Below are 27,038 nucleotides of genomic sequence, written 5' to 3' on the forward strand. Positions count from 1 at the left end.
AGCTAATGGAAAATATTCAGCTTAAAGCTGAACCTCAAAATGTTAAGAAAAATTGTCTTTTATAGCTCTAAGTGGTCAGGAACCTATTGTTTTATATCCAGCTACATGAAAGGCTTTATCTGTAAAAGGTTTATAACAGGGTTTAAAAATTAACCCTCCCTCAAATTTTCCAATTTTTAAATTGACATTTTATGCTCATGTAAGGAGAAAAATGAATTTATATTTCAAGTTAAATTGGTTTTATTGTATTGATCATTATTTAAAAAGAACTTTAATCTGTTAATTGTATGTCTATTTGCAAATGTCATCTTTTAAAAATACATCAAGTATGTCTGTAAACTTTTGATGTCTACAATTAACCACTAAATCTCAGTGATTGAATAAGAGAAGCACTTACATTTCAATATATATACTACGTGTTTATATGGTTTACACTGACCTCATTTGATCTCATCTGACTCCCCTATTTTTAAAGAAACAGCAAGTTACCTAAATTAATTCTTCTTATGGTGGCAAGCATATTCCAAACGTCTGCTTTCTTCACACTTTCCACCTTTGGTCGATACTAGTCATGGCTAACATCAATACAAATGGCATAGAAAAGACTACAATTCTCAGAGAAATTGGGGGATTGGAGAGTAAAGAGGACATCCATATTTGCTGAATAATAACCCACAACTTTGAGATCGAAAAGTAAATATATGTATTATGTGTGTGTGTATACATAAGAATTAGCCATCCCATTCAACTAAATAGTGAAAATTAGCTATTAACCCTATACTTTCTAGAGGTCAAATGTATTTGTGAATAACACAGAGCCAGAGACTGCAATTGACCTACTTGAACATAAGGGTTATTATCGGCCACATTGAAAAATACATATGCTACATTTTATTAATTTTGTTATTAATGAAAGATATAGAAAATAAAATATTCAGTTGTGACAGTTAATAAGGGAGTCTAATAAATTTGAAGGCATCAAGAAAAACTTTCGTGTGTATTGACATTTAACATGAGACTAAAGAGGAAATGTTCATCAAGGACATCAAGGAATAGAGAAGAGAGTTCTAGGAAAATGTCATGTATAAAGGATTTGGGGCAAAAGAGGGAAACTTAAGTTCTATATGAAGTGAGAAGGCAAGGAAAAGATAATAACTAATATAATGTTAGTTGATGGAGAAGTCATAGCAAAAATAATCCCTTCACAAATGTTCAACTTGGAATTCATTCTAGAATCAATAAGAAATCATTAAATAATTTAAGCAGGATTTGAGTAACTTAATCAGATTTGCATTTGTAAAGGTTATAGTAGCAGCTAATGAGTAATGGGTTAAATCACAGTATCAATTCTTGAAGAAAATGTTGAGCATTAACATTCCTCATATACTATTGGATGTGATGTCGTTTTTTTGAGTTCGAGGTCCTTTCACTCTGGGAAAGGTTTCACCAGAGCTCCCCTTTCAGCTGCATATGGTGAGATTCTCCACAAGACAGACACTCAATTATATTTAAATAGTAAGATTATTAGAAAGAGACAGGAGAGAAAAAGACATTTGCATAGGCACAATTGAGCTGGAAGAGCTGCTCTGAATGGGACAGGTTTGCAGAGAGAGATCTGCATGGTCACAGGCAGGCAGCCTTAGGAGAGCAGCCTCCACTGAGGGAGGTCAGTGAAGAGAGGTCCTGGCATGGTACAGGTCAAGGGCAGACAAGAGGCTGCTGTCCTGCAGAGGAGAGAGTGGGTGCAAAGAAGCACCTGTATAGTCACAGGTGAGCAGAGGAGTGGCTGCCCCGTGCTGGTGCAGAGATATAGGCAGCTTCTCTTTGAGAGGACAGGCAATTTCCTGATAAGCTTAGTCTCTATGTCTTTATCGTTTACCTTTTGGGTCTGAGCTTCAGGCACTGCCTCCAGCAGTCTGTTATCTCTGGGACCTCTTGGAGATATGAGGCATGGGACATCCTGGACATTGAGCTTTGGTGCCTGAGGACCTTGGTTTTATGGCTGTGTCAATTGCTTCACCAGCCCCTTCTATCTGTCCTCTTTGTGCGAATCAATCTTGTGATGCCTTCCCTGCATTCCTTCCTCCATCAGAAGGGTAATACATATGAAATCAGTACAAAATGCTTTGAAAAAATATTTTAGACTCTCTAGTAAAGCGTAGGACATCGGTTCTCAAAGACCAAGAACATCTATTCAAGTGTTTGAACAACCCTTATATGTATACATCAGGAGATATATATTCATTGTAATCCCCCATTTGCTATTTATTTTAACTCAGTTAATAAAGTGTTTTATTGTTGATTTTACAAATGTTAGTTCAATTTTATAAAGGGACAACATCACCAAATCTGCCAACATTAAAATGGATAAATGAGTTGCCTTATATTTGCATAAAATTGTTACCAAACACTGGTCTCAGTTTCCCTCAGCCAATAAATGGAAACAGAGTTTGAGGAAAAGGAAAGTGGTTTTATTTGTTGACAAATGAGGAGGGCAACAGACTCATGCCCGAAAGACCACAGTCCTGCTATTGGGCAAGTTACAGGGTTATTTATTCAGTGTTCAACAAAGAAAAGAGGAGGTGAGCGAGTGTGCGCAAAGGGGAGGGAGTAAAAGTTAGTGCTGGGATGAAGACCAGCTAGCACCAGCCTTTATTTACACAAAGACAAACAAAAATGGGGAATCAGCAAGAGTAATGGGGAGGAGGCAGGGGCAGCACAGGGAGAAAGAGAAGCTGTCAACAAGCTTTCCCACCATTTGCTTTAGTTTGGGATTCCTTTCCTTGACCCTAAACCTGTCAAGGAAGAGGAACTGCAAGGAGAACAAACTCAATCAATTAAGAGCTCTGGAAAAACCAATTCTGTCATAAATTTGTCAAAGAAGGCAAATCCGCAAATGCTTATCTGAGAGCCCATTTGCTGTATCAAAATGAAACACCATACAGGAGTGAAAAATTTATGTCATCAATTTTAAAAAGTATATCTGAATATCATGGATATAATTCTGAATGAAAAAGGCAAGTCACAAAAGAATATTTAAGAAAATTTTCTATAATTTAGCACAGGAAACATGAACTATACATAACAGATACATACCAAATGAGGAGTTTTTAAGGACATCAAGGAAGTAAATTTTAAAACAAAAGTCATGGTAATGGTCAGGCAGATCTGAGTGAAGAAAAAACCAAATATGATCAGGAAAAGCAACAAAGGTTTGTTAAACTTACTGATAGAAAAAAATGATAATTTAGTAGTCAGATTTGTATTTTTGTAAACTTTTCTAATGTCTTTGTGCAAAAATAGATCAAATAGAGCATTATAAAAAGGGTCAGGTCATTTTGAAGGTTATTAGAATCAATGAGAAATAAAATGAACTACTATAGAGTAAGGCAAATGAAACAGAAGTAAGTTAAGAGGATGTTGTGACAGTTTGAAAAGACAGAGAATTTTCTCTTTCAACTGTTCCCCCCACATCCATTTGAATTAACTGCCATCTGTTCCTCTTTACCCCATCTTAAGACAAATCATATTATCCAATGATGACTAATCCATTTGAAAAGTTCATATATTCCTGAATCTAGTTCACTTAATCTTCCATCCTGCTCCCCCCAAGTTTGTATGATCCTTTGAAATCTTCTCATATGTGCAATTTTTAATTGATTCATATTATAATTATTGATGTGCCTTTATAATATGATCCCTTGATATATGGAATAGTAGTTGAAATATATTATGATTTCATTACAAGTTGTATTGAACTTGAGTTGCTTATGAGACAACCAAATGGAAATGTCAGTTATTTAGGGCAGGGTGGGCAATGTCTAAAAGAAAAATAGCCAGCTATACCCAAGACTCCAGGAAATGCCTGCCAGAGCCTATAAGGTAAAGGAAGACCAAGAAAAGCCCGGAGCCAAGAAAGTCAGTCCCCACCCCACAGCAACTTACAGGCAGGCTCATGAAGCAGCAAAATGGGGAAGGCACATTCTTGCTCCAAAATGCCCCAAACACATAAAACTACCCTCCCCCGGGGGAACACAGCAAAAAGGGACTTAGAAGTTGTTAACCAACACATTGAGAGCACAGTACACCCCAGAAAGGAATGGAGTTAGCAAAGTCCTGCATCATATTTAAGCGGGAATCCTCCGATTTTCTTTGCAACAGTTCTTCCCTGGATTCTGTCCACCTGGGCCTTCTCCCCAGGTGTACTTTCATTCTACCTCTAAAATAAAAAAATAAATAAAAAAAAATAAAAAATAAACAACTTTGCTTTTGTATCTGCTAAAGATATGGCTTTGAATTTTTCCGTGGTCATAGCCAGATAACCCTCAAACCCCAAAACACATAGGCACGCCAAAATTCAGAAACAGGAATATTGATGAGGCGGTTGATTATATATGCAGTCATGTGTCAGATGGCATTTGGCCAACCATAGACCACATCTACGACAGGGCTCCCGGTGGCCTCTACATACAGTCCAGGGGTGAGCAGGCCATGTCATCTAGGTTTATGTAACTATACTCCCTGTTGTTTGCCCATTGACAACATCACCTTATGGCACATTTTCTCAAATCATATCCCCATTGTTATGTAAAGCATGGCTGTATTGTCTAAAGCTCCAGGAAGGTCTAGGGGAGTGTGTGTGTGTGTGGGGGGGGAGCCTGGGGGGGATTCACTGCAGTATTAGTCATGACTAGGGAAGGGGTATTGAGAGCAATGAGAAAAGTGTCTGAGATTGAGTGCTAGGGAAATCAAGCGTTTATATGTTGGATGGAGAAGAAAAAGTTGGCAATAAAAAGCAATGAAGAGGAAACCGAAGGTATGAGGAAAAATAGGAGATAGTGGTGTCTTAGGTCATTTCTTCAAAAGCAGACCTGGAGATAATGATTCGTGTTCTAGTGATTTATTAGGAAAGTACTCCTGGAGAAACTGGTAAGGGAGTAGGGACAAAAACAAGTAAATGAGCTATTTCAGGAAACTCTCACAGCTTGATTCCTTAGGTAATACTTGAATTATGATTTGCTCCTTAAAATTGTTCTTTACTCAATGCAAATGAGCTGGGCTTTTATACTCCCATAGATTCTATGAGGTTTATTGTCTCCTAAGTACTTCCTGTTCTCTGTCATGGAGATTAACATTCTGTTTCTACCTGTAGGAAGGAGTCAAAATAAAATTGCAGATACAGGGAAATAAAGCAATGTAACAGAGGAGAGGGCTATTTCACAGAAATTGATAAAAGCCCTCAAAAGGAATCTGGGTATATAATATTTATCAGTTTCTGATAAGTATGGTATTATAGGATAAAAATTAAGTTTATAGGCAAGGTAGATTTTGCTAAATGCCTGTCTTAAGAGTTTAAGGTGATGACCCTTCCTGGTGGTGCAAGGGGTTAAAATGCAACATTGAGAAGCTGGTTCCACTTCTGTGCCCTTCAGTGGTGTACTTTGTCCATCTGCCTGTTCTGCTTTCCGCTTTGCCTGTGGTGAGTCTTCTCACCACCCCTGCACTTATGCCATGTACCCCAGTTCTGTATGCATAGATAAATCTTTAAAAAAGAGAAAAAAAAGAAACTTTTTTTTTTAAAGGGGAGGTTTAAGTTGAACTCTGGAAAACTAAGTATTTTTTAGATCTGATCTTATAACATGCTTGAAGTTAAATTTGATTATAATACAAGTAATGTCGCATAGGAGCTTGGACTCCTTTCTGCAAAAAGAAAGTCATGTAGTGATTATCTTAATGAGATAGTATTTCTTGAAGCCTAAAAATAATTTTGGAAACTGTTACAAAAGTTCAAGTAAAACAGTATAAAGGCTTACAGTAGAAAGAATGGACAGAGATTATTGCAATTAAGATATAATAAAGAAAAAGATATGGTTCCATGAAGATAAAAACAATGTCAAAGATGACTATAGGTTTCTATATTTGATCACTCAGTTAATATTAGAATATGAGAAGGATGTTAAAAATAATTTACTTCAACAGGAAATAGAAGTGTCACTGGAACATTCTTCCTGAGCTATCTATTAGGTGAAACATTCTAGTCTGAGGTTTTGAGGGGAAATCAGGTTTATAGGTAGGAATGTTCACATTACCTTGTCATACTTAACATAGTTAAATATATGAGTGGAGACATTTAGGAAAAGTTTGTCAGATAAGAAAGACATGGAACCCTGTTTAAAGAATAACAAAGCTGTACCAGCTGTTAACTTACCTATTTTTTCAGGTTAGATAATATCTTTGTGAATTAACTGCCTGTATGCTCTCTTTTATTCAAATGACATAGAGATGCTCTTCCTACTTAGACTATCTAAAGTATTATATCAAACCTCATTACCTCCAACCCCATTTTCTCTATCTCCTTTCCTTCATAATAACACAATCAGCTGGCATTTTATTATATATTCTTAGCTATATTAATTCTGTACCAACCCCATTAAAATAAAATGTTCAATCATGACAGAACCCACAACCACACTACTAAAGTATGCCAATTTTAGAGCATTGATTAGAACATGATAAAGTCTCAAAGATCCCAAAATGAGTGGATGAATGACTGATAAATTGATAGGCTTACAGGGTGATTATTTTTAGTCTCTACTTATTGCTATTTAGAACAATACTGTTTACAGGCTAAAAATCCCCTGTGCATATTACAAATTTGTGGGAAAATTAAGTCAGAATTGATTCTTCCATCAAGATACAAACTATTGAATTATTCTTAAAAAGCCAAGACTACAGTGTTAGTCCCAATTAACAAAATTGCTCTCTTCTATAATCTTTCCATAATTAGACTATATCTAGGAGCCAAAACAGTCAGAGCAAAGATTCATTAAGCATTTACTTGCCAATTAATTTGTGTCCAGATTCTACACTCATCTTAGTTTAGCAATTTGTACTTGGGAACAGTGTATTGATGGATCACTTCAATTTGAAAAGCACACACTCTATCCCAGTAAATTAGTGTATTTCTACAATATTAAGGTGCTGCTAAATCAGAGACCATATAGACATCTGTCAGTCTCAATGGGAGATATATCACTTAATTGCTGAAATGCATACACAAACAAAATAGATATAAAGAATGTTCAATGCCCAGGTTTTAGTTATAATTTTCTTTCTATCACCCCAACACATGTTCTTTTTTAAAAAAAAATGTAATAACAATATTCCCTTGAGTTAATATAATGTGTAAGCTCTTGCAAGCATCCTTAAAATAAAGCCATGTACAGTCTCCCCTGTTAGTCACATGACTCTCTCCAGAACTTGAATTTTTATTAAAAGCATTAAGATGATAACAACAAAAATACTATTGAGAAAGATTAGACATAAAAATGACATAAATACCCATTAACAGAAGACTGGATAAAGAAATTATTGTATACATCTACTCATTGAAATGCACTTCAGCTATTAAAAATGATAAAAAGAAAATCTTACCTTTTACAACAACATGGTTAGAACTTGACATGAATATACTAAATAAAATAAGTCAGAATGTGAAAGGAAATTGCAAGATGGTTTTTTTTCACATGTGGGATATAAGTTACTAAAGGAAATGAACTAAAAAGAATAACAAAAAACTACTAGTTATTAGAGGGTGGAGAGGAAAGGAGTGAGAGAGAGGTACAGGGGAGCAATGCCAGAAATTTCAGTGAAGTAAGGCTTATGCACAGATAGCAGTAAAGGTGTACCCTGAAATTTATAAGTTTTTCTTTATTTTTGGTAATCTATTAACTTGCTAAGCCAATAAAGATTTATACATAGAAGAATATATATTAAAAGTTATTCTTACTAATGTTCTTACCTTGGTGAGACTGTCTTTTTCATTCCTTTTGCCATATTTCTAGAAATCTTTTGTATCCTGTCCTTCCTGATCTTCAGTCTTTCCTAGATTTCTAGAAGCTACTACATACTTTCTGAGACACTCATGTAAATGTTTTATTAACCCATGGCTTGTTTCCTTTACTTATGGTCAAAGAACAACAAATGCAGAGGGTCTATTTATGATCATTTTTATTGCTTACCAGTTGAGTAATATATATATGTGATTTGGAGAAAGGAATTATAAAAGTGGAATTTCATGGCATTACTTAAGATGATATTTATTACTTTCTGAAGCTTTAGATCATTAATGCATTTTTAAAATATTCAGTTATCCAAAGTTTTCTAGCTGATTTGTCCTTGGTGATTTGCAATGCCATGAATAATGCCACATGTAATAAAAGTTTCTTTTTGTAAGTTCAGCTACAATATCTCTTTGTAGCCAAGCCTGTTATTAGATCTTCACATGTGACAAATGGCTTTCTCTTAGCCACTCTTTCCCTCTCCACTGTCCATCATCCTAGCCTTGGAGATCAGCACTCTTCTCCTTTGAATGCATTAGTCATTCATGAATAATGACATAAGAGCTTAGCAACACTCTAGGAAGAGAGCCTTTTATTACACTTTTCTAGCAACCATTAATATCTATAATACTCAGCAGTTTTCTAATTTTCTTTTATAAAAGAACAAGCTGTAACTACATGACAAAATGGCATGGGGTCCAAAACTATTACCAGTATTAATGAGGGTAAGAAAGAAAAAAAGAGAACAAAGGCCTATATTACTATCAGACACAAAAGCCATTGATAAAAATATGAAACAGTAACAATTTTGAGGTGGAGGATAGGTCATTGAATTTATAAACTTTAATTACAATTATAAAACACTTCTAATCAAAATGAATTTACCTTTCTATCTAAAAATTTGTGTATTAGTGTAAGAAGTAAAAAAATTTAAATTATGTTAAGGAAATTTTAAATTTAAAGTAGGTAATAATAACATTATATATTCTGATAATATTTAACAAATCATTGTCCAAGCAACAATAGAATAAAAATAAATGCCTGATCAAATTAAATGTTACATTTTGAGATTATATGTGTGAAACATTTAAGTAAGAATTTTAAGAAACAAAATGTTACCTGAAAATAAGTCAAGGATTATCATAATTGATGACAGAAATAGTTATGTGAGTTACATAAAGTCTTCTATAACTCATTATGTTGGTATTATTTTTTCTTATTGTTAAGATAGAAAATTCAAACATAATAATTAAACTTCTTTTAGTTATTTTATAATGAAATGAAATTTGGAATAAAACTTTTTCAGTTTAGAGTAGTCTAATTTTAGGACTAAATTATATCACTAAGTTCTCTACAGAATAAAGTATTTTACTTTATTTTTTTGTTTATTCCTATTTGAATATATACTTTCCAAAAGAGCCATAACCATACCACAAGTAAACCTCTTACATTTTTTTCTACTTAGACATAGTTCATCTTATTTTACTTGTCTGAATGCATGTTAAAGAAGATATATTTTGTTTTTCATTGCCAGTTCTAGTTTCCTCTTAGATCCTCACATATAATGATTTTTAATCCACTTACAAGGGGAGAAGCATAGGTACTTCAAAGAATAACCTGCAGCCTCATAGGCAGTGTAATCAGCACAATCTTAACTCTATTTATTACTCTATGATAGTAACCTTGATTGCACAGAATCAGATAGTATATATATTTAAAAAAAATTAACCAACTAGACTTTTGCACATTTTCAATACCTTCAGAATAACCTCTGCTTTCAGTGCTTTAAAAAAATTTTTTTTTAAGATTTATTTATTTGTGCATACAGAACTGGGGTGCAGGCCAGAGGCTCAGGGGCGGCGAGAGGCTTCACCAGAGACAGAGTGGGGAACAGAACAGGCAGATAGAGGAAGTACACTGCTGAGGGGAGCAGCGGGCGGGCCAGGAGAGGTCTGCCACACCATGTGGTCACCTCCGGGGCAGGCGGGAATCGAACCCATGCGGAAACGGCTTTAGATTCTCAGTGCTGTGCTTTAACCCGCTGCACCACCAGGGAGGGCCTCAGTGCTTTAAAATTTAAGAAGTGTATTTATATGGGCAGTTAGCCCCCCAATCTCACTGCTTTAAGTCCTTAAGACTATACAATCAAGGCCCTCCTTGGTGGCACAGCAGGTTTAAGTACCTCACTAAGAACTGAAAGCTACTTTCGCAGGAGTTTGATCCCCGCCTGCCCCGGAGGTGACCACATGGCATGGCAGACCTCTCCTGACCTGCCCCCTGCTCCCCTCAGCAGTGTACTTGTGGATCTGCCTATTCTGCTCCCCACTCTGTCTTTGATGAATCCTGTCACCGCCCATGCACCTCTGGCTTGTACCCCAGTTCTGTATGCACAAATATATAAATAAATCTAAAAAAAAAAAAGACTATATAATCAAATATAATTGAGTAAGTCATTCAACCTGATCTTTCTAAGTGTGTATTATCTATTCATTTTTTTTTCTAAAGAATAGTAACTACTGAAGAAAGAGGCTTTATTATGTCCTTGTATCAGTTCATGGAAGGGTGATTCTACTATCAGCAGAATTACATAGAAAAAGTCAAAGATTCAGGTACAGTACTTATGTAAGAAAAAAATCAAAAGGATGGGAAAATATTCAGGGTACAGAACTGTAGGTTAAGTCATTGAGAAAAGATAAATTTACTTTACAGAATGTGAAATAGCTATCACCATATTCATGATTTATTTACAGATAACCTGAACAATTTCAATTTATATGCCAGAATAGTCTATAACCTAAGGATTAAAACCTATGTCCTATCATAATTTATTTTTTAAAAACAGTAGACTTTAGGAGCTTCATGATTAGAAGCTATTTTCTGAGACATTAAAAAATGTGAAAGATGTGTCATTTAGAATGCTGAATATTTCTGAGTTCTGCTGACTTTTAAGTGGTTATGAAAGCTAATGCAATTATGATAACAAACCCAAAAATGTATAGTTTAGATGTAAAGTGACTTCCCTTCACCACCTGCTTTTTATAATGAGTCTCCTTGCTCATTATTGCCTTCTGAGCTCCATTGCATGTAAAATCATTGCCGTCTTTCCCAAACCTGTCTGGGGATAGTAATAGCCAACACAGCACTTTGAATTTTCAGAAGCTTATGTCTTAACTGCTTTTGGGTTTTCATCCAATAACTTTTTGATAATTGTCTTATTTAATTTTCCTCCAAGAGATAGAGGTTCCATTGGTTATCAACAGTAAGGTACTCCATGATAGGCATACACAAGATTTCTTTGTTATCACATATGTGCTGTGGATCCTCACTTAAGTTCTCCTGGAAAACTGTAACTTCAGCCAAAGCAGCATACACTGAAAAGGGATTTTTCTTTTAATCAAAGTAATAGTGAAATGACATTAAATGAAAGAATTTGAAGACTAGCTGTATAGTCTTATTGAGCTTTACCTCAATTATCTGTTTTCCTTCTCTTTATAAGAATAAAATTAGTTGATAAATATGTTGTCTCTGTATAAGTCTTGATTGTATTCACCTTTCATAATCTCATTGTGTCTTTTTAATTCCATGTCTTGACACTTTTGTGATATGATTACATACCATAAAATTCACCTGTTCTCAATGCAATTCAATGAATTTTAGTATATGTGTTCAGTTGTGAAGCCAATCACTACAATCTAATTTTAAACTTTTTTTACATTTTTTATTTTCTTACATCACTCTTCATTTTGTGTATTTTTCCATCTCAGTTGTAATCCCCATGGGCTTCCCACCACCAATTCACCTGTATGTCATCATTACAGTTCAGTGCATTCTAAAAACATTTTAATTGACCCTTAAAAAAAAGTAAAACTTCACTTACATTAAGTCCCCATTTCTATTGCCAGTCTAGATAACAGCTAATTAAGTTTCTGTCTCTAATCTCTTTTGCTCTGGAGGAGGGTTCTATTTTAAATAAATAAATGCTATAATTTATTTTTAAGGAAATTTTTTATGCTATCTAATATATTTTCAATATCTTTCATTTTCCATAAATATAACATGTAGGCATCTTCTATTTCAGGTCTCTGAAATTAAAAAAAATACTATATAAATACTTTTTCAAGGGCTTATGGTCAAGCATCTCTGAAGAACAAACAGAAGGCTTTTTTTGGTCATGGGGTGTATATGTAAATAATTTGAAAATTACTTTGTTTCTTTTTAACAACCTCAAAAAAAAAAACTTCACTAAATCACATATCTACAAACAGTAGACTACTGATTCCAAATACAAGCAAAATTTGGTGGCATTGAGTTTTTAAATAATGTTGGTGATTTGATCAGTACATTATCAATTTTTGATTGTTTCATTAATAATGAACTATCTCTGTATACTAACTAGCTATTCATGTTTCCAGTTCAGTGTGTTTCACATTAATATTTTTCTTCAATTTTGCTGTTGTATTTCCTATGACTAAATGCTATTGCTCTTCTGGTATTTTACAATAATGATTTGTATAATTTAGTATTTCTTTTATAAAGTTTATAAAGTTTCTCCCAATTTTTCAATATTGTCTCTCAAAACTGATCAAAAATCAGTTGCTATTATTTCTTACGTTCTTTACACCTTTTAAACAAAATTTTACCAACTTGACTATAGAAATATCAATAATAAAAATGCCTCTTTCACACACTTAGAAAAATGCTTGAATCTCAAGTAGATAGCAGGTGATTCTTCTAAAGCAGAGAGGTGTAGAAAACAGGTCATTCTGTTCCAGAACTAAGGAAACATAAAGGCTTAGGAAATAAAATGAGCCTATCAAGATATGAAAAAGTGAGTGGTGTCTTATTTAGAGTTATTGTATATTTTTTACTAAATTTGATAATTACAATCAGAATCCTTTTGAGAATAAAAATAATAGCTTTTAATGCTGTCAATTTTCGTTTGTGTTTCATTTACAAGTAATTTCTACAAGTAGTGTAATCATTTTATAGATTTCATTAGATTGTGAAAGAACTGGTGAGAGAAAGAATTATTCTAGGGCACAAGTTCGATAGGAAATTTCAGGTAAAAATAATAATAATAATAATAGCCCAGACATTATTGAATTCTAGAATCAATTTATATTGACAAAAGGAAAGTTCATATTCTACTTAGCATAAGCATGAAGCTGCTCTTTCCATCCTATTAAAAGTTACATATTATATTTGCCTCCAAATAATGCAACTCTTTCTGATTTGTAACCAGTAAATCAGAAGTATATGTTGAGTATTCATTGAATACATTGATGTAGTTATAGGATAAAGGTGTTTTTCTTTTTAATTTCAGAATTTAAAAAAATTATTTCATAAGCAGACTGGCTGCTTATGAAATAACTTAGCATTGAAAGCTGTCCAAAAAGAAGTCAACATCTTAAAATCAAAAGAATTTATAGAATTAATCATTTTAATCATTTGCTGCCATGTAATTTTACTGCCTTTAGTATTAAACTGATTTTAAAATGTTCTACATGGTTTAATTCTAATAATCAAATTGAAAAAGACATATGATAGTTTATAAAGAATTATTTATTTATGATGATATTAAACCAAAAATTTACCTACCTAATATATAGTCAGCATTGTTTATATTTTCAAATTTAATTGACCATTTTCTTAATTGTGATGCACAGACTGAAAGAAACTTAATCGCTTTATACACACACACACACATGTGTGTGTGTATATATATATATATATATATATATATATATATATATATACACACACAGAGGGAACTTCACTACACTCTTCTTATCAGTAAATTATCATTAAGTAATTAAGAGTTTGGCACAATAGGGCAGAGAAGGGAGAAGGATCAGGACAGGGGTGGGAAGAGCACAAGGGACTATGGCAATGGTGCCCAGAGGAACGGGTGGTGGGAATTCACGGGGAAATCATACATTGTACAAAAATGAAGGATGATATAGTGCATATATCTTAAAAGTAACAAAAAATAAAGAACTATGTGTGGGGTCATAAAAAAAAAAAGAAAAGAAAAGAATTAGGAGTTTAGAAAGGTAATCACCAAAAGCTGACAATTGAACATGCAGCCAATGAAATTAACTAACATATTTAAATGCAATATTCTGGAGACTATTAACTGAATTCTATTTAAAAAAATTATAAATAACAAAAATTGCTGAATTCATTGTAGCTTCAGTTTGCTGAAAAATGAACATGTCTATCATATCCATTATTACTCAGAATTTTTCTTCAAGAGAAATATAACAGATCTAGATAATGCCCAAATGTAGATATATAAAGTTATGAAAGCTCACCATGTCAAGATCATCTTAAAATAGGTTTAGAATGTAAGAATCAACTGCCTATGTCAGAGGACAATGAACTGATATTTACTGCTCTTTAAGCATCAATTCTTAGAGCTAGTATTTATATCTTCATATACAGATCATAAAGTATTTAACCAAACTAAAATATACATATTATCATGATTCATGGGAGAGTAAACTGAGGTTCAAAGAAAATTGATATTCTAAGTAGCGTAATTAGTCAAGAACTATGTTTGTTTTTTTAAAAAAAAAAAAAGATTTATTTATTTATTCATATAGAACCGGGGTACAGGCCAGAGATGTGGAGGGTGAGAGGATTCACCAGGAACAGAGTGGGGAGCAGAACAGGCAGATCAACGAAGTACACTGCTGAGGGGAGCAGCGGGCAGGTCAGGAGAGGTCTGCCACGCCATGTGGTCACCTCCGGGGCATGTGGGGATCGAACTCATGCGGAAATGGCTTAAGCTTCTTAGTGCTGTGCTTTAACCCGCTGCGCCACCAGGGAGGGCCGATCTATGTATTTTTAATCCTCTGTTTTTCCCTCTATACCATTCAACCACATACAAATAAAAACAATGAGATTTGGGACGTTTGAGGGAAATTGTCATAGAACTAACACAGTATATAAATTGTTCAGTAAATTGCCATAATTTTCATAATTTCAGCATAAATATTAATTTATAGTGGTAGTACTGGAGAGGTGATAGAAAGCAAAATGCTACTGTGCAGTACTGACTGACTCAACATATCTGCAAACTAAATAAAATATACATCTAGCAAGATGGTGGCAGACTCCTGGACTGCCTTCTTCAGGTACTCAAAACTGGATCTCAGTGAAGCCAACATCCCTAAGAAAAATGAAACCAGGCACACACTAGGAGAAATATTCCTGCGTATTAGAGTGGGAAACACCTTGAGTGAAGTCTGTGTATAGTAATTCTGGGCTGTGCTCCACAAGAGAAGAGGGGGCTTTATCAGAGCTCCTACATCTACTGACCAGGACACATGCCAACCTCAGGGTCCCTTGAGTCCCAGCACTGCAGAAGGTAAGGAGGTGCACACGTTGGCACCCAGGATGGTGTGTACACTGTAGAATCGCTGAAGGGCTGGGAGCACAGAGTGAGGCATCCAACCTCGAGCCAGAGGTTCTCAACATGGAACAGCTGGAGCCTGAATCAGTCAGAGCACCTGGCTCCAAAAAGAAGACACTACTCAAGGCCGAGGCTGGGCCAATCACCTGCCCCCACCTGCTCCAGGGCTAAACCCAAGCAAAGAAACACTGGAACAAACTAAAGTTCCAGCACCCGATAATAATAAGGGTCAGACTGAATTGGTGACCACCTTTCAACTACAGTCAGCACCGTGATCTGCACTTAGTGCTTTAAAACAGCCACAAATGTGGACCCTCCCTGATGGTGCAACAGGTTAGGATGCAGCACTGCAAGCTGGTTGCAACCTCTTCAGTGCCAGTTCGATCCCAGGCCCCTGAGGTGACCCACATGGCGTGGCAGATCTCTCCTGACTTGCCTGCTGCTCCCCTCAGCAGTGTACTTCATCAATCTACCTGATCTCTACTCTGTTTCTGGTGAATTCTCTCACTGCCCCTGCACATCTAGCTTGTACCCCAGTTCTGTATGGCTAAATAAATAATCGTAAAAAAAAAAAAGCCCCAAATGGAAGCAGACAGTAGACTGAGACACATGAAGACAGGAGCTGATCTAGAGGGGGCTTCACTCCGGATCTCCACTACACAAGCCTGGTGCCCACATCACAGTAGGAAGCTTAAATTGTTGCACTTACTGTTGGTGCCTTATGTACCAACTTAACACTGCACAATCCTGTCATACCAGTGAGTGTAAATGAAGAAATATGGAGATTGATTTTTTCCTTAAATGTGGCCAACTTATTATATGTGTCAGTCTGAAGAAGCATAAGTTGTTTAAATGGCCAGTCAGCCAAACCTTATGACATCTGTGCAAAATCCTAGGGTTAATACAACATCCCTCTCATCAGATAGGGAAAAAAATAATAATAATCATTTGAAATAGATTCACTTTGTCTGAGTGGGAGAGTGTTTTATTATTTATTTATTTATTTATTTATTTATTTATTTATTTATTTATTTATTTTCAGTAATTCAGGAGGCAGTGAGAAATTCCATTAGAAGGCTCTCTGTAGAATGTATGAGGGGTTCATGATGCAGATAGTTATTTTATCTTTCCTTCTCCCAGTGACAGGGCAAGTGAGTAGTAAATTAAAGAAAAAGTCCCATGTAAAGGAATTAACTGAGAATATAGAGACTCTTTAAAATTATGTGTTTTCTGTGAGACCACAGAGAAGCAAAAACAGGGTGCTGGAACTTTAGTTTGTTCCAGTGTTTCTTTGCTTGGGTTTAGCCGTGGAGCAGGTGGGGGCAGGTGATTAGCCCAGCGTTGGCCTTGAGTAGTGTCTTCCTCTTTTGGAAGCCAGGGTAGGCAAAGAAACCTGGAAATACAATGTCAATCATAGATCAGAATTTGGATTGAAACTAGGGACAAGTTTCACTGGAACCACAGTCTCCTATGTAGAAAGAGGATGACAGTGCATACCTTGTAATGGTGTTGAGAAATTAAGAGTCAAAGGAAGTGAATTGCCCACCATAATGCCTGACACATAAAGTCACACAATGAGAAGCAGCCGAACAGACTAGAGTAAGTTATGTCTCCTCAGTGGCTAAGTTGGGCAGGGATGAAAGAGCACAGAAGGTTAAAATGGGAATATTTGAGTTGACAGTTTTAAAAAGGTAGTTTTCAAAGGTCAAGAAGGAATGTTTAGGCAAGCCAGGAAATACTGCTATTTCATATTGACACCAGAAAATGCCACTGTTGAAAGAGTTTGGTGTTTATTTTCCCCATGATTATGAAAATTGTGCAAGTGACTTATAATCTCACTGTTAAAGGAAATGAGATAATGTGAGGGACATTATGCTATGGTTCTGTCACATGTGGAAAAGTGGAAACATAGTTTTAGAGGAATCACGCCAAGGGAGAAACCAACAAGAAAAAAAAAATACTTGATGGCATGTAGTTAAACCAGTAACAAACAGGTGTCCAGAGCCATAGCTATAACTATGCCATATGCTCTACTTAAGTGCAAAGGATGTTGGGAAGTATAGTCTCTATTCCATAGGCCAGATGTGGATTTAAAAATGACTTCAAAACTAAAAGGAGAGGATTGGGTATTGGTAGGCAATTAGCTGTCCAGCACAAATTATTATTAAAATGCACTAACAGCATCAGACTTTCATGGAACACTAAATGTGTGCCAGTAGCAGTTAAAGCAGCAGTACAGTCTGGCTCCTATCATCATCTCTATTTTATAAATGAGGAAATGGAATCTCGAAGGACCTCACAACTTAATCATTGTCACATTATCGGTGGATGTTGGAGTTAAAATATCAAACAAGTTCTGTCTTGTTCTACAAGCATTTTCCATCAGACAGTCTAATGACACTACCTCAGATGTACCACTTTTTAGGTTCTTTAGATTTAGATAAAACATATTTGACTTTTACTGATAATAGCAATGTCATTAGTCCTTCACCTTTCAAATTCTCTTAAAATTTTATTACTGTAGGGCTTAAATTTAATGTTCACTTTGTTTTCTTAACCCCACCCTATAATGCATGGACTATTGAGAAATGGTGATGTTTCTAGTCACTTTGGCAATAATTTCAGTTTATACTGCCCAATAATTCAAGTAATCATTCATGAATATTAGGATATTTTCTGTCATATTTTCCTGTATTTTGATATATAATCCCAGAAGTACGAGGAGTAGAAGGAGAGAGTGAGAGGAGAGATTGAATTTTTATTAAATCATTCCCCCTCTTCCCTTCATTTCCCTCATAAAATTTCAACAATACTAAAAATCCTTAACTTTGAATCATAGTTTCTTTTTTTATATAGATCTGTGCATACAAGAACTGGGGTATAGGCAGAAGTATGGGCGAGTGAGAGGATTCACCAGAGAAAGAGTGGGGAGCAGAGCAGAATGTACTGAAACACACTGCTGAAGGGAGCAGCAGGCAAGACAGGAGACGTCTTGTGGGTCACCTCCCTGACCTTGGCTAGAACTCAGGCCACAATGGCTGGTGAAAGCATTTTAGCACTGAGACTTTATTCCCCTGCACCACCAACAAGGCCCAGGACAATAGTTTCATGAGTATTTTACCAGTAAATATTCTTTTATGCATATTTCCTTCAGAAGTGTCCAAATCTCAACAATGAAAACAATTTTATGAAGTTTTGAGGATGCATGTGACATGTTCATTAGAAAATAAATCCCACTGAAAGGCTTCAGTCTGACATTTACAGACAGTTACTGAGGAAGGTGTTGGAACAGTATTGGTGTCCATGGTATGGATTTTGCAAATGACATATTAGAGGCATAAATTACCCTGATGATAAACCAACTATTTAATCACAAATGGTGAAAGGGAATCCAGGAGGATTTTGGTTGCACATATCAATTGCCTATTCACTAAATAGGTTGCAATATTTTCTGTAGGATATGCCATATCTATATGGTAGCAGTTGATTAGGATTTCTCTGTCTAGGTAAACATGTTAGAGCAGGGCACTTCTACTTCAGACCCAAATAACCACAGCAGTAATGAGACTTTATTGTTAAAGTAACAAGGTCGTTAAATAACTGGGTGCAATTATATAAACATAGGTAAGAGAAAGCTCCTTTCTTTCCCTCTAACATGACTATAAGAACCTCCTCACACCCCAAATTCGAGATTTCCCTCTTAGTGTTATATATCTTTCTGCCTTGGCTCTTACTGCTTTTTGTTCATTTGGAGGTGACATCTCAGTTGTACAAATAATTCCATTTTGCTGGGTTACTACTAAGACACATTTTTCCTAAAGCAAGACCCCAAATGATGTGGGCTGTTCTATTCTCTCCTTTACCCCTCCACCTGTCTCATGGCTGAGAGTTTGTTCTGCTGGTAGATATCCAGTGGAAAATCTCACTCAGTTTTCTTCTAAAAATTTAAGAGTTGGGTGACAATCTAATATTTTGCAAGAGAAAAAAGTAGTACTTATGTGAAGCTATTTATTAAGAATGTTTTCCAAATCTAGTAGTTAGTGAACTAACTAGTAGTTAGTTAAAATACACTAAAAGATAATATTCATTAATCCATCCCATCAGCTTTTGATCCTTTGTCAGAAAATAATTGTGAACCAAGTGTAATAATCTACCTGGAGTTATAACACTAACAGCTATACCAAGGAGGAACGGAACATTTTCTGATACCTACAATTCCAGTACTCAATCATATTAAACAAATTTTTGCATGGTTTCTCAGTTTAAATTCACACTAAAGAGCTTAGCAATAGCTTTAGAGGAAGTACAAACTTCAGTTGTAACAAATTAAAAGACAAACATTCTCCACTTATAAATGTCATGATTTTATTATTTCAGCCACAAATAATATTTGCTCAATTACTTATTTGAGTTTTCACATGTTTCAGGCATGTACTGGACAATGGCACTGTAAACAAGCAATGAGTAAAGCCCTGAGAATTTCCCAGTACATGCATTCTGCTTCATCAATTTCAGGGTAGAGAGGTTGACAAGAAAACACCTAACATGTGAGATGGCAGTATGTGTTAAAGAGAAAGACAAAGCAGAAAAAAATGATACAATTTAAAATAGAATGAGTACGAAAGGTTTCCCTGAAAATGGACATTTAATTAAAGACAGCTGAACTGAAGGAATAAGTATTGGAATACAGGTATCCATTGTTTTTCAAAAGTTTGCCTTACACCACATCACTTTCAGAAAAGTCCACAATAGCACATGTTTTTATGAAATGGCAGAAGATTTTGGTTTTTATGACAAAAGTTAAAAAGCAACAATAGCATGTTGCATTTGTTTTATAACAGCTCATCTATAGGCAGCATATAAAATTCCATAATTAAACGATTATGGAAATTATTTTAAAATAAATGTCTGTAAGTTTAAGAGGGAGGGAGAAGAGACTGGAGGAAAGGATATAAAAATAATAAATAAACATGCAGTGTAAGTTTTAAAGATCAGAATAAGAGGCCCTCCCTGGTGGCACAGCGGGTTAAAGCACAGCACTAAGAAGCTTAAGCCACTTCCGCATGAGTTCGATTCCCGCCTGCCACATGGCGCGGCAGACCTCTCCTGACCGGCCCGCTGCTCCCCTCAGCAGTGTACTTCATTGATCTGCCTGTTCTGCTCCCCACTCTGTCTCTGGTGAAGTCTTTCACCACCCCTGAGTCTCTGACCTGTACCCCAGTTCTGTATGCACAAATAAATAAATCTTTAAAAAAAAAAAGATCAGAATAAGTAGGTTCACTGTCTATCAAAATAAAGTAAAATGCTACTGCATTTACCTGCACTTTATCTTAATTGCAGAGACAGAAGGTTCATGCAACCAACTGTTCTATAAAATGCAAATTTTATTAGGGAACTACTTCCCCGGGGAGAAAATAGAGTTGATCTCATGTGAGAAGTTATATTTAAAGGAGCACACCAAATGCCTCCTTTGCTTTGATGTTTTATCAACAATTTCAATGAATAGAGTATCCTTTGTGAAAGATTAATACACTTTGGGAGAATATACTCCCAAAATATATCCAACGGTTCACATATAAAATATGCAATGTCAAAATTAAGTAGCTTGATAAAAGTACATATAGCTTTAGCTCAGTGATAATTTTAATTCAGGTGGGGGAAACTTCTCACTAGCATACTGGAGTTTTGTAAACTTCAATTGAGCATTATTTTCATATATTGATAGAAATTTTAATATTAAATACTGTATTATATATACTACTATTATATTTGCATGTATTAAACTTCATATCAATTTAAAAGAAAATTAATTAGAAACATTGCTTATACTATAGTCTGAAATGATATAATAGTCTTGTATGTACTCTTTATACATATGAAAATCTACTGGCATTCTTAATAAAGGAAGAGAAAGTTGTCTTGTAGAACTTCCACATTCCATATGTCACATTCAGGTAAACAATTTGTATTGAATGAGAAACTTATTGCATCCATTTCCAATTTTATAGCATAGAGATTTCTTTCTTTGACATAGTAACCTTATGAAATGCTGAATTCTAAAGCAAATTTTGAGATAAAAAATATTATTTTGTTCTTGTAAAATTTTACTAAGTAATTTTGATATATTTGACCAAGAAATGATCAGTCCCATATTTCTTATACTTCAAATTCAATATTAATTTATGTAGGGTTTTTATTTTTGTTTTCACAATTTCTAGTATTTACTTAGCCAAACTAACTAGTATTGTCAAGAAAATTAGTCTTCATGAAGACTAATTTTAAGCATGTGGCATTTTTGATAAAAGCTATTCATTAATAAATAAACTGGCTCTCCCTGGTTGCACACTGGATTAAAGCACAGCACTAAGAAGCTAAAGCCACTTCAACATGAGTTTGGTCACCTGCCCCGGAGGTGACCCACATGACCTCTCCTAGCCTCAGGATCTGCTCCCCTCAGCGGTATACTTCATCAGTCTGCCTGTTCTGCTTCCTAGCTCTATCTCTGGTGAATCCTTTCACCACCCTGCACCTCTGGCCTGTACCCCAGTTCTGTATGCATAAATAACTAAATCTTTAAATAAATAAATAAATAAACGTAGAAGTCAGCTATTAGCTGAGCTATAGGAAAAAAATGCAGTGATCTCTGTGTGTTGGGGGAAATATAATTTTGTCACTATAGGTAGCCTTGTCACAGAGAATTTAACTTGAACATTGTATATATCAACAATTTTCATAACGCTTTATCATTAATATTTCCTTTCTCTGATTATAAGTGCCTGACCCTTTTTTTCACAGCACATTGAGTTTTCATTCTACTACTGAACTCCCACTTCTTTAAGCCAATCCTTATATCCACTCTGATGTAAGGATTTATCGGGAAACCCTCCCATAAAGTAGTATTTGCAAGAAATTTCTGTTATGTATCCAAAGAGACTCATGCTTTCTCTCTAGATGTTATAAAATGTAGTTATGAGTTCTGAAATTTCTGGAACTATTTAACTGGAATTTTGGATAATACTGATAACCCTGACAAGTGGTTTAAACAGAGTTATAATGACCAAAAAAAATTTGATCAACAAAAAGGAAGAAGAAAAAAAGTGGAGTTATTGCCAAGTACTTTCCAAAAATATCCAGTATATTTCTTGCTTTTTTTTTTTTTTACTTTTCTTGTTTAGCAAACACATCATTTAAAAACAGTAAGTTGTTCTTTATCTTACTTACGCTTTGATCCATATTGCATTTGGTATAACTTTCAGACAAATGTTAAAATTTAGTGTTAAATGGGATATTTTTAGCAAGCTTCTGAAATTAAGCTGATTGACTCTTCTGTTTTAGTATTCATTAGTCCTTATTTTAAGATTAATATTACTTTTCATAGTAAGAAAGAATTCTAGTATCCTAGCTTATTGAGTCTACATTGGCAATAGTAAATTTTATCTAAAATCTTTTATTTTGACACTTCCAAAAAACATTTTTCTCCTTTCCTACACTTATTACTGTGATAAATTACACAAAGAGCTTTCCTAATTAAGGTTTTTACTCATTCATTTTTCTCAAGTGAACAGCCAAAAATCCTTGGCTTTGTAGAGTATATTGTAATAGCGAAGTGAAAATATAAGGCATAAGTATGTTAAGTAATGATAGTTTTTATGGAGAAAAACAATGCAGAATAAGAAAAATATGAAGAAAATACCATTTCGGTCATATTCACTGATTGCTGCCATTACCCCTACCCTAGTTTGAGGTTCACATGACTTTAAAGGGATCATTACACTCTGACATGCTTTGCGTACTACTTATACCAGCCAAGTTGTGAGAAGAACCTAAGTTCCTAACAGATGAATGTATGAAGATGTACCATATGTACATAATGAATAATACTCAGCTCTTCAAAAAAAAAACGATGAAGTCTTGTCATTTGTGACAACTTGTATGGAACTAGAGCTTATTTTGCCACAGGCAATAAATTTGAAGGAGAATGGCAAACACTGGATGACTTCACTCATATGTGGAATATTAAGAAACAAACAAAACGACAGACAAAACTAAATCCAAAACAAGCCTTAGAAATATGTCGGCAGAATTTAAGCTACTACTAAAGAGGAAGGGTGGAAGGCAGAGGGGAAGAAAAAAGTAGGGAGAGGACCAATTGTTCTCTTGGAGGATTATGGTTGTTTGAGTACTGGGTGTAATGTGGTAAAAAACTGTACCCCTAAATTATGTAGAATGTTTTAAGTCATTACTACGTATTTGAAAAGGTTAACCCCCAAACATCCCAAACCATGACTGAGTCCAAGAATATCACAACCAATAAGAAAGGGAGAAATCTTTTAATTAAAAGTTGAACTTGGGCCCTCCCTGGTGGCACAATGGGTTAAAGCACAGCCCTATGAAGCTAGCTGCAGCAACTGAAGCATGAGTTCAATCCCAACTAGAGGGCTGTCCCACATAGTGCAACAGACCACTCCCCTCAGGAGTATACTTCACCGATCTGCCTGTTCTACTCCCCACTTTGTCTCTGGTGGATCCTCTCTCTGCCCCTGCACCTCTGTCCTGTACCCCAGTTCTTATGTCTAAATAAATAACTCTTTCAAAAAAAAAAAAAAAGTTGATCTCAACAATGAAACAAAAGAACATCGAAAGTAGGCTGTGAAGAAAGTAATTGCTGCTATATCTATTGAGAAGGATGTTAGTTCACTTTCCAGAGTGAACTGTAGGCTGACAGACAATCTGAAATTTAAAAAGCTCAAGCTTGTGGCCCTCCCTGATAGTGCAGCGGGTTAAATCACTGCATTGAGAAGCTAAAGCCACTTCCGCATGAGTTCGATCCCCACCTGCCCCGGAGGTGACCACATGGCGCGGCAGACCTCTCCTGACCCTCCCGCTGCTCCCCTCAGCAGTGTGCTTCGTAGATCTGCCTGTTCTGCTCCTCACTCTGTCTCTGGTGAAGCCTCTCACCGCCCCGGAGCCTCTGGCCTGTACCCCAGTTCTGTATGTACAAATAAAAAAAGCTCAAACTTGGCCCTCCCTGGTGGCGCAGCGGGTTCAAGCACAGCACTGAGAATCTAAAGCCACTCCGCATGAGTTCGATTCCCGCCTGCCCCGGAGGGGGACCACATGGTGTGGCAGACCTCTCCTGACCCGCCCGCTGCTCCCCTCAGCAGTGTACTTCGTCGATCTGCCTGTTCTGTTCCCCACTCTGTCTCTGGTGAAACCTCTCACCACCCCTGAGCCTCTGGCCTGTACCCCAGTTCTGTATGCACAAATAAATAAATCTTTAAAAAAAAAGCTCAAACTTGTATCTCTACTTGATGAACAATGCCGAGAGTTGGTCAGACCTAGTGATGATGACTGTGAACAACTTTGTGAACAACTCTGAAACTCCAATTCTCTGATTCTGGCCTTGCCAGTCAGAAACCTGGGGTGAATCCAGGTGGACAAGATGATAAAATATTTCTGTTAACCCCTCTGCAAATGCTTTAAAAATGAAGATCTCTGCATTTGAAACAAAAGCAGACTGAGTGGCAAAATTCCATGTTATCAATGCCCGAATGTTAGAAAATTTGGTATTTCTGGATTTTCTGTGGAATCCATTTCTAATGCTGATGGCTCATATTGTAGCAGCATTATCTGAAATCAGTGAGTCTAACCCAAACAGCAGTATACTTGATCTGAACCCACAGAATGTTAATAAGCTGCTGGCAACCCTGACTGAATGCACTAAATGGGACCAGCTTTTCATCTAGAGTGCCTGCCTAATAACAACCCTAAAATGGCAGGAAGGCTCAAAGCAAATGGGAACAGATAACTCCCCAGCTATCTCATGTCAATGGTGTTTGCAACAGTAAAAAGCCTCATAAAATTTCTAATTTTGACCTAGAGACATGACTATGGCAATATGCTGTTGAAAAAGTTGACCCCTCCACTTATCACTTTGTTGGTTATTAAGCCAAAGGTACATTACATTACTGTGAAGAATCTCAACTAACTGAACAAAAAGTACCTAAAATAGCCATGCAGAAAATTAACCTATTCTTTGGGAATTACAGTGATCCCATCAATGATAAACTGGAGAAGTTGGCCATCATGACTTACTTGGCAACCCATACCACTTGCTCCAGTTCTTGAAGAATTGAAGATTATATACAGAGCTGGATGCTGGTTTTGTTCTCAAAGCTGTACACATCAGTGGACAGTATGCTATCATGACAGAGCAATCTGTAGAATTCTGTGTTTGCTCTCATCTTGACCAAAGTGTATCATGGGGTCTAAGAGGTGCCAGTTGTCATCAGGAACATCTTTCATATACCACAATAAATAAAGTATCATTGTCACTCTATGTGAGAATGTAGAGTCAGACACTCAACTCACATGATTTGAATTGTGGGAGAATATGCTGAAAGAATAGATAATGAACATGAGTTACGAGAGCGCTTTCTCAAGAGTTTTCATGATGAAAGTGCCCAGCGACAGCCCACTGTGCTTGTGCCATAGGGAAGCTGTTTTCTAAGGAACTATTACAGACTCTGGAGCTGGTGCTGCAAGTTGTGAGTTTGACAACACAGCATTATGATAACCTTGACTTTTAAGGCTGGACCTATATTTATCGGTGTCATCTCTCAAAAGATCCTGTTACACCTAAAGAAGTTTTATCAGAGAAGCCATTGATTTCTCTGGTGGCAGATCTTCTTGGCCTGTTTCTGGCTGGTTGAAGAAGCTGCTCCCTTGGAACTCTGGCCTCTGGTACCATTAAGTCAGTCAATGTGCCTCAGATTTCCCCCATGCAGACAATCTACTATTCCATCATGAGGCCCTGAGATCCTCTTAGTGTTGCCAGCAGTGATCTGAATGACCTACTTGAACTGCCCATGAGGATAAGCATGGCACCTGGTAGATATGTGGTTCCTGCAGCTGTCTGGTTCCTGCAGTAAAGGCTAAAGGCTTGGCAATTCTAGGAACATTTACTCACTGCCAAGAGCACATCTATATGGAAATGAACTTCACCAGCAAACATCTGCAACATATGACAGGTTTTGCCATCCAATTTAATAAAAATAGCTTCGGTGTCATCCCCTGCAGCCCTCTGGCTGTTTCTGTACTACTGATGCCAAACCACAGCACTGATATTTCTCTGCTTCTAACACCTTGTGCCAAGGCATGAGGATGGAACCTCTGCATAACTTGCAGGTGGCTGTGAAAAGCGGTATGTGTATATATATATATATATATATATATATATATATATTCTACTTCAGCTGCTTCATCTTCATCTCACTGTGTTTTTTTGAGGAAGACGGTAAAATAATATGCTACGTCTTCTGTGCAACATAAAAGGATACTTCCAATGAAAATGACCTTCAATTTCAGATTAATGTCATTTAAATGCTGACACTATACCCAGCAATTTGCAAAATAGCAATGTTTATGCTCTTCCACGAGAAATATGAAAGGGAAAGAGGGCATGCTGTACCAATCTTGGCCTCATGGTGGCATTTGGATTTTTTGCTAAGCTATGTATCCAGTCAAGAAGCCACAAGCATATGTTGTCACTAAAATAGAGAGCTCCTGGAGTCTCTTAGTACAACTCTAATGTCTGTGACAACATTTTGAAGTATGTAATTGGTGCAAGACAAGAACTCAATTCTTTTTTTTTTTTTAAGATTTATTTATTTATACATACAGACCTGGGATTTAGGCTAGCGGTGTGGGGGTGAGAGAGTTCACCAAAGACAGAGTGGGGAGCAGAACAAGCAGATGTACTGAAATAAACTGCGGGGGGG

At 36.0% G+C, this 27,038-nt stretch overlaps 1 pseudogene; it reads left to right on the plus strand.

The window, feature by feature from the left end:
- The first annotated feature begins 14,948 nt into the window (after positions 1-14,948).
- Positions 14,949-26,705, plus strand: LOC101627535 (annotated as a pseudogene).
- The last annotated feature ends 333 nt before the right edge of the window (positions 26,706-27,038 follow it).

This window comes from Condylura cristata, unplaced genomic scaffold, assembly GCF_000260355.1.
Source record: "Condylura cristata isolate star-nosed mole 26May11 unplaced genomic scaffold, ConCri1.0 scaffold00004, whole genome shotgun sequence".
NCBI lineage: Eukaryota > Metazoa > Chordata > Mammalia > Eulipotyphla > Talpidae > Condylura > Condylura cristata.